We start from the raw sequence: 9354 nt of genomic DNA on the forward strand, positions 1-9354 counted from the left end.
GACCCCCATGATCATATACCGATGACCTATCCTGTAGATAGGTCATCAGTTACCCGTGCCCAGACAACCAATTTAAATACTATATGGCCTGGCTGCTTCAGTTGTCTGGTCTGGGGTCTGAATTTAAAAAAAAAAAATTCTGTTATTGTGACATATATTATGTGCTCTGATTATATATTGCTGCAATAATACTATGCAGCCAGAGTAAAGTAATGGAAGAGAAGAGGTTGGTGTTCTGTAGACCGGTGAGTGTGACTAAGGGACCTGATTAATCCCTTCCTTCCGCAGGCATTTTTCGGATTTTCACTTTTGTTTTTTCTTCTCCACCTTTCAAAAACGATAACTTTTTTCGTTTTCCAGCGATATAGCCATATGAGGGCTTGTTGTTTGCGGGACGAGTTGTAGATTTTTATGACCATATAATGTACAGGAAAACTCTAAAAAAAAAATTGTGCGGTGGAATGTGAAAAAACACAGCAATACTTACATTTTTTTGGGGGGGGGGATTTGTTTTCACGGTGTTCACCGTGTTATGAAAATGACATGTTAACTTTATTCTGTGGGTCAATACGGTTACAGCAATATCATATTTATATTTGTTTTCATTTACCAAATTGACTGAATGTAACTATTTTGTTTGTACATTATTTTACAATTTCGGGCCCCCCTTGTAGTTTTGCCCAGGGCCACACTTTGCCCTAAACCGGCCCTGCCAAGCAGTACCTCTTCAATTCCCTAGAGGCAAAACCAGATCACCTACCCTACATCTTGGCCCTAGTCTGTAGAGCTGTAACTCAGTTGGACTGTGGAAAATATAGCATAGCTTCTTGTCAGGCAGGGGCAGATCCAGGATTGAACAGAATAATATCTCCATGCAACGCGTCCAAAGGCAAGTTTTGCTTTCTTTAGTCACTTCCCTCGCCAATCCCAAACCACACCATCAACACAAATAGGAAAATAAAAGTGGAACATATAAACACCGAATAATACGGTCAAGGATAAGACCTACACTAGCTTTTAAGTCAGGGCCAAGTGTATGCTACTACTATACAAACACCAATATAATTAGTAATACCGCCATGCAGTGACCATTTAGTGGTCAGATACCAGTTCTACACAGGCGTTCTACAGATTATCCGGGTTTAGACCATACAATAGAATACAGCACTGATCAGATGCAGTTGCAGGCAGAATACATAACAGTTAAAGAGGACCTATCACTTCTCCTGACATGTTCTATTCTTCTGTTTTTCCTCCTAAAAATTTATGAATGAATTGACAACTTGGTGTTACCATTCTCCTTGTCAAAGGGCTGTGTCCCTACACACTGACACTGCCCAATCACCACTGACAGTATCAGACTGTACAGGGATTTGAAAAGGGTGATGTAATGGCAGGGGGTAGGGAGACGGACAAGTGAGCCCTAATCTACCCGCCACTCTGTCCCTGCCTACTTGCAACGACCCGCCCTAGGCGACGGGGTACAACTGGGCGGCGGTCCCTGCACTCAGTAAGTGCACGACAAACACGACAAACATACAAAGGAACACAAGCAAGGAAAAGGGGCCGTTGCCCACGGCAACACCGTGAGCAACCAGAGTGGTGAACGAGCCGAGTCAAGCCAGGAGTGTGCGAGGTACAAAACGAAAAGCAGAAGAGTAGTCGGTAAGCTAGGGTCTGTATGGAGCAGGATCAAAAATAGCAGGAGCTGTAGCTGGGCCAGGAAACCACAAGGAAAGAATCACAAGCACCGAGGGACAGGAAGGGCAGGCTTAAATAGACCGAGGGCGGGAGCTAGCTGAGTCTGACCAGGTTAAGATAGGCTCTCCCACTCCTAAGCCTGCCAGCCTGAATGGTGGAAGCAGGAGTCAGTCTCAGGGATGTATTCTCAGGTGCTGACTGATTAGTTCTGGGAGTTAACCCCGAAGCTGTGCCTGGCAGATCCTTTACAGGTGATGCACAGTTAGGTCATTTAAGCCTCGGTTACACGGAGACTTTCTGTAGCACTATGGATTAATTTTAATCTAGTGATAGCTGCAGTCCACAAGACACCTGCAGCTCTATAGTTCAATAATTAAATAGTTGCGTTATGAAAAGTCTCCATGTAGGCCAGGCCTTATTCACACATTTTCAGGAGGAACAACATAGAAACGTCACCACACAGAGTTTAAAGTAAAGATGCTTCAGAAATTTTATTTCATGGGTAATACAAGGATTTACTATAACAGAAATGTCAGGAGAGTTAATCCAGTGACTCACAGGTGACATTTCCTATGGTTGGAGTTGTTATCTTTCCTTTTCTTCTTTATTCGGCCCAAACCACCCTGAAAACCTAACTACTCCTGACCTCTGTAGAGTTTGCTCCTCACTTCTGTAGGCATCCCCAGACCCATAAATTAATCAGACCCCCTAACTTAATCAGACCCTAGATCAGACCTCCGAAATTTATCAGACCCCAGATGAGAAAAAATAAATTTGAACCCAGATCAGACGCTTACTGTATACTCACTTCCGCTCCTGGCTCCCCGCTCTTCAGCTCCAGGAGGCGCTTGCCGCACACTACGTCCTGATGCCGTTCAGCATCAGGAAGTTGTATGTGCAGTCGCACACTATGTCCTGATGTTGGTCGTTGTCAGGACACAAAGAAACAGCACTTGGAGCTGAAGACGAACCCGGGAGTGAGAAAGATAAGTATTATGGGAATCGCCCACTATCTATTGAATACATTTAAGAGATATCCGTCAATTAAACAATTGCCAAAGTGGTTAAGGGGTGCAATTGCCCCTGTTGTCTTCCCTAAATCGCCCCATATGCCAGTCTTTAATGTGTTGGGTTACCTGTCATTTACAGTTTATACACTCACAGCTATGTATACAGTCACGTTGCACTGTCCTCTATGAAGCATTTATAAGATCCCCTTTAAAAATAAGCTAAAGATAATGGAACCTTTTAAAGTGGAAGCTGAACAGAAGGACAAATCATGTCAGAAAATCAGTCGATGTACTTTCACACCGTAATGCATTTTGCATTGTGCTGAAAGTATATAAATGTTTTTTCATTGTCAATCACAAATTTAAAGAAAGGGAAGGGGAAGAAAAGAAAGGTCCTGACTTTTCTGTGTCACAGCAATGCCATTTACAAGCCAGCTTTTAATAAAATAGAACAGGATTTCACAAATTCTCACACATATTTGGTTACCATGGAAACATTAAACTCTGTATTTACAAAAGTGTCTTGTGTTACCAGACATCTTACAGCAGTGGATAACTTGTATGTCAATCATAAGCTGTAAGATCGACTCCATAATCGTAAAGGCTATGGACACTTCTGGAAGGAGTGCGATAATAACAAGAGTAGTGAAGTAACAGTCCAGGTTCAGTACACAGATAAGCAGCAACAGTTTGTAGCAGAAGGCAGTGACATGGTCAAGAATCAATCCAAGTTCGGTACACAAATAAGAGGCAGTGGTTTGTAGAATCCTGACTAAATGATTTTTTCATATGTTAGTGGTTGCCTGGAGTTAAAAAAGTTACACCAAGTTTCAGGCTGCCATCTTCATTCCTTCAGACCCCCTAATATGCAGTTTGCAACCTACTCCTAGTTTAAGACTTTTCTCATGTGGCTGTGTCCCTCCTAGTAATACATGCTGGATGTGAGGTCTGTGAGTCCAGGAAGCTGCTGCTTTCTCTAGCTCTCATGTATCAGCACAGCTTCATTTCTGTAATGCTTTCTCCCAACACTGACAGTGTGTGATTCCCCCTTCCTTCTCCTGTGCTTTCCTGCTTTCCTCCCTACCTACACTCTATTACAGTTCAGCCTGTGTGGTTTGCCATCCCTGAACACTTTGATGTTTTCTTCCCTCTCCATACTCTGATCTGCAGCGTACAATCTCCTTCCCCTCCCTGCTGCTAATTCTAAAACTAAGGGAAGGGAGAGAAAGATGATCCCAGCCTCCAAAAAGGAGCAGTGTGCGGTCAAATTTATGTCAGAATTTGCAAGACAACCTGCTGAACCTGAAGGAGTTACACAGACTCTACAGCAGCAAAATATTAGGATTTTTATTGAAGACTATTTAGAAAGTGGCTTATGTTTGCATTTAGGAAGCAAATGAGGTCACTAATGTCACAAAAACACATTGTAACCTCATAGATTATACATAAGGGTAAAAGATCTGGTCTGTCTGATATCTGATATCACTAATGGAGAAATAAACATTTGGTTGCTGATACTAGATCATATTTCACATGCCTACAGGCATAGATTCAGTCAAGCATGGCTCTGCTTGCATTAATTAGAATAGCTACTGCGCATAAAGATTAATAAGCACATAAAAGTTACTCTTTTTGGTTTAAAGGTGTTGTACAGTTTAGAAAATCCATTTTTATTTACCCTATGAGGGAATTCTGAATTAATAGAGCGGGCTCCTCTGTTCAGGATCCTCATCTCTTGGCCAGAGTGGAGAGCAAGTTGCAAAGAGCATTTCTCGCTCTGAAGAACCTGACCTGTCCTGCTCATTGATATGAATACACACCATGTAATTCTTAATTTCCCCTGTGGTGGTGATGCAGGAAAATTGAACACTTACTAACAGGTTTTCCCACAGATAACAGCTGATCTCTGGGGGTCCCAGCAAGGGGACACTTTGGATCTGCTTGTTGTCAATGGACCCTTACAAGTAGGTATTATCTAAACCAGAGAACTCCTCTAAGATACACAGTAACCCCTTAATGACCGCCAGTAACTTTGGCATATAGGTGGTTTCAATGGGAAGGTGCTCCTATAGACCAATACATTTTAGAACAAACAAAATGAAAAGTCCCAAGTACACCCAAATTTTGCGGGATAGATTTATACAAGTTTTCAACATCAATTATTGCTAACTTGTAACCAACCTGCCACACTACTGAATTTATCAATCGTAACAGATCATTCATATCAACTAAGTGGAAAGGAGTGCTGTCAAGAAGGGATCTCAGGAACCAATCCAGGTACCAAAACAATGGCTCGGTCACCAAATTGATTCCGGAGACAATGGGGCATCCTGGGCGTTCCAATGAGGACTTGTGTATTTTCGGTATAAAATACCAGTATGGACGGGCGGAACTAGATCGACGGAAGAAGTTTTCCATCTATTTTTTTTTTTCAAATAACTCAACATTTGACATTGTGAAGCAGAATGGATTACATTTTACTTAAATAAGAGCAATTGGGATCCCCCACCAATTTATCATATGTGATTGTGTCATTCCAAAAAGTAAAATTTTGCTGTGGACATTCCGGCATCTGAAGACCTTGGTCCTTAATATGGCTTCCGTTCCTGTGTTAACGACTCTCTAAAATGGCCTCTGTAGTTTCAGACTTCGCTATTGAGCACTTCTTTGAAAGTCTGTGACACTTCCCCATCCCCTCCAATGTCCTCCGATGGACAAGCACTGATAACGTTGGCGCTACTAGACACAGCGCTGACACAGGCCGACTTCATCAGTGCTCGTCCATCGCAGGGCAGTGGAGGAGGTGGGGCATGTCCGAAGAAGCCTTCCATAGCTAAGTCTGAGACTCGGGGGACCCGAACCCAGGAATGAAGGCCAGATCAATCAGGAGTGAGGCAGCAGATTAGTTGACTATACATTTCCAAAGTATACTCAAATATTTTTTGGACTGGAGGAACGCTTTAAGCCACTTCAAGGCAACCAATTATTTTTGGGAGAAAATAGTCATATGCTCAGGGTGTACAATAGCCCTAATGTCTCAGATCACTTGCTCAAGCATGCAACCTGATTGTAAAGGGGGATTAAATTGAGACCTAAAACCGTTCTATAAAATAATGATAATGGCTTCAACATTGGTTGTCTTTGCTTTTGTTAGAAAACAGACATTTTTGGATTAAAAAATGGTCCTGATGAGGCTGACGAAATATCTCAAGAACTTTCGGGTGACAACCATATGTTATTCAGGTTGAGGGGAAAATTGAGAGTTATCTGGGCCCTCTAGCATTGAAGGAAATAGGCTCCTTACCAAATACTACAGTCAAAATATAGTTAAGAGTAGTGACATGAACTTATTACCATCATTTACTATATACTATAAAATGATAATAATTACAATCACAATAACCTGTACAATCTCCTTCAGCGTAAAAGATTTTCACAAACACATTTTTTTAAAGTGGACACTAGAATAAACTCCTATTCTTACAGACTGCCCAGAATTTAGAGACGGGGATAACCCTGCATAGTACACCTGCTTTGGGTAGATAGCATTGTAATTGACTAAGGGACATTTAACCTTTTCTAGACATTTATGTATATATTTAGCCCTAATACCTGAATAGTCAGTATGCCTTGATCCAGGTCTTACTACTGTATATGATATGAGTTGGGCTTATTATCTTAGCTTTTTCTTAAGGAGATACTGTCAGTGTAGATAACCATTTATTTAAAAGTATGCCTGCATGTAAACCAGAAAATTAGTCTTAAGCCCACATACAGACGATTCAGATCAGTTGAAGTATAAGTGGTTTTATCTTCGTAAGGAGTCATTTCTTATATTTTGCATGGCATATATGGGTTAAAATGGGTCTCCTTACAGATAATATGGATTGGGGCCAATCTTTTTTGTATGTGTCTGCCACTCTGTGAATGATCGTTGCCTGTGAAAAACTCTCTAAATCCCCATAATTTAATAACAAAATTTCACGGCACTCAAAGTCAGATGATGCTTCATTGGAACTCTTTATTAGTATTAAAGCCAAAGTTATGTGCAAGTTTCTCTATACATTGTTAGTCATGCTAAATGGATACTACCAGACGATTCGATCCTCCATGATCTTCCTCAATGGTATTTTGTGGTGGCGTGAAGCTATGTTTATGTCCGATTCCCTGGCAGATGGAAAAACGTGTATATTGCCATGGCTTTAATACTAATAAGGAGTTCTAATTGAGCATCATCTGACGTTTTAAGTGCCGTGAAATTTTATTATAGGTGCCAATAGCAGGTCTGCCATCTTTCATTTCAGCATGCCGGAAGGTTTTTATACAATACTCAGTTTACTTTTGTTGACTGACTCACTATATATGTAATTTTTGTTATACCACGCAGTAGAAGGCATAATTTTAGCATAACCTATAGTCATTAAATGTTTAAAGCTTCCTAAGGTGTCACCATATTTATTTTAAATTACCCTAAAAGGATATATCATAACGCTTCTCTCCCTGAACTTGTCAGATGAGTACGTCATAAATTCTTGTGTTTTATACTGGTTAATACTGTTATGGATGCAGACACATGAGAGAGCTATCTGAAAATCTCAAATCTCAAGTTCTCACCACATATTTCATAAAAATCAAACATATGTATTTAACAAATTAATAAAAGTAATAAAGAATGCTATAAAATATAATAAACCATTGGGTACAGTAATGTGTTACGGCTGCGGTCACGAACCGCAACCTCCACTTACCTGCCGCCCACAGATTTTCCTCTTCCCGCCGACGTCTCCCTCCCCGGAGATGTCAGCACATGCGGTCACTCTGTCCCGTAGTGTCCACTAGAGGGCATATGCGCTGGTTCCTGGCCTCAAAGGGCCAGCGCGTGCATATGTAATTAATTAATTAATTATGCTCCAGATCAACTTGAACTATTTAAAAGGGCCCTGTCCTTTCATTCCTTGCCTGAGCGTTGTTTGTAATTCCCATGTTAATCTTGCAAATGGTTCCTTAGCTGTATCCTGTTCCCTGTGTTCCCGTGACCTGCTACCTGTATCTTGTTTCCCTTGCTGTGTTTTGTTGATGAGCCTGTGTAGTGATTGGAGTCGTGTCCTACTGGACCTACTGTCGTCCACGTTGCTGACGCCTTGGCAAGGAATTCCGCTCATAGAGAGAGCCCTGACTTCACTGTCCATATAAGAGAAGTGAAGTCAGTGGCATCTCCTGTAGAGGAATCCCTGGCCAGGGCGTCGGCAATGCTTTGGCCGGGGATTACGCTCCAGGAGCAGTGAATGGAAGCGGATAGTTTCCTGCTCTGCGATAGTATTCAATTGTATCTGTGTCCAGTAATTTGCCAGGACTGTCTCTGTAAATTCAGGACAGTCCCGGAAAATTCGGGACAGTTGGCAAGTATGAGAATGACTATGTGAAAGATAATGATGAATGCAAGAATATTATCACAAATGCCCTCAATGTAATGTATGGCCTCAAGATCAAAGACTCAAGGGTTAATTTCACCAGCCCCATAACCAGACCACGTCTTCCACTTGCCACTTTATTTCTGATCGGTGGCAAGACAGGAGCTCGGCTTACTAGTGACATTGACTCTTATAACCCCCGGGTAAAGCAGTGGTTCAATGTAACATCTGTGGTGGTAAGTCCCATAGCTCATCATGGAGTAGCGTACCTCAATGGCTATGTGTACGTTATTGGGGGATATGATGGTGAAGAGTTCCTGAACAACATGAAATGATATGATCCAATGAAGAACACTTGGCAAGAAATGACCCCCATGTTTTCCAGGAGAGGACGTGTCAGCGTCACTGTACTTGAGAACTACATCTATGCTATATGGGGCTTTGACGGCAATGGTCATGTAAACACTGCTGAGCGTTACGATCCTGAGACCAACAAGTGGAGTATAATCGCTCCTATGAATATACAGAGAAGTGACGCTAGTGCTACCACCCTGGACGGAAAGATCTATATATGTGGAGGATACAGCGGCCATGAATTCCTGTGTACTACAGAAGTCTACAGACCTGAAACCAACCACTGGAGTTACACTGTCCCAATGAAAAACCGACGGAGTAGCAATGGAGCAATTGCCTACAGTGGGAGAGTGAGAGTGTATGTGGCTGGTGGATTTGATGGTCGTAGATGTCTGAGCAGTGTTGAGGCTTATAGCCCCAGTATTAACACTTGGCGCAGAGTCTCATATATGTCCAAGCGACGTAGAAACCTTGGCATTGCAACTCTGGATGATTGCCTTTATGTTGTGGGGGGCAATATTGGTTTCACCGACACCTACAGTGTGGAATATTATGACGGGAAGACAGCAGCATGGTATCCTGCCCAGAACCTGAAAGTCTCCCTTAGTGACATGAGCTGTTGTGTAGGACCCAGGCCAGTCTCCTCCACATACTAGATTATACCACCTGCCAAGCATTACACAGACGAGGTTACAGCGCCATCTCCCACCAGTGCGCTGCCAGTATGACTCCTCTCTAACCAAAATACAAGGTCCTCTCATTGCTTCACTAGAGATAAGCAGCATATAAACCCCCAACATAACTTGCTGGAGGACTCCGAGATAAGGGAATGCCAGAACAACCGTTAAAAGTTTCCTGATCAATCTCTTCTGAAGTAG

General features: G+C 42.1%; 1 pseudogene; it reads left to right on the forward strand.

Annotated features, from left to right (window-relative positions):
* The first annotated feature begins 212 nt into the window (after positions 1-212).
* LOC142760565 (uncharacterized) lies at positions 213-9132 on the forward strand (annotated as a pseudogene).
* Positions 9133-9354: the final 222 nt, after the last annotated feature.

This window comes from Rhinoderma darwinii, chromosome 4, assembly GCF_050947455.1.
Source record: "Rhinoderma darwinii isolate aRhiDar2 chromosome 4, aRhiDar2.hap1, whole genome shotgun sequence".
Classification (NCBI taxonomy): domain Eukaryota; kingdom Metazoa; phylum Chordata; class Amphibia; order Anura; family Rhinodermatidae; genus Rhinoderma; species Rhinoderma darwinii.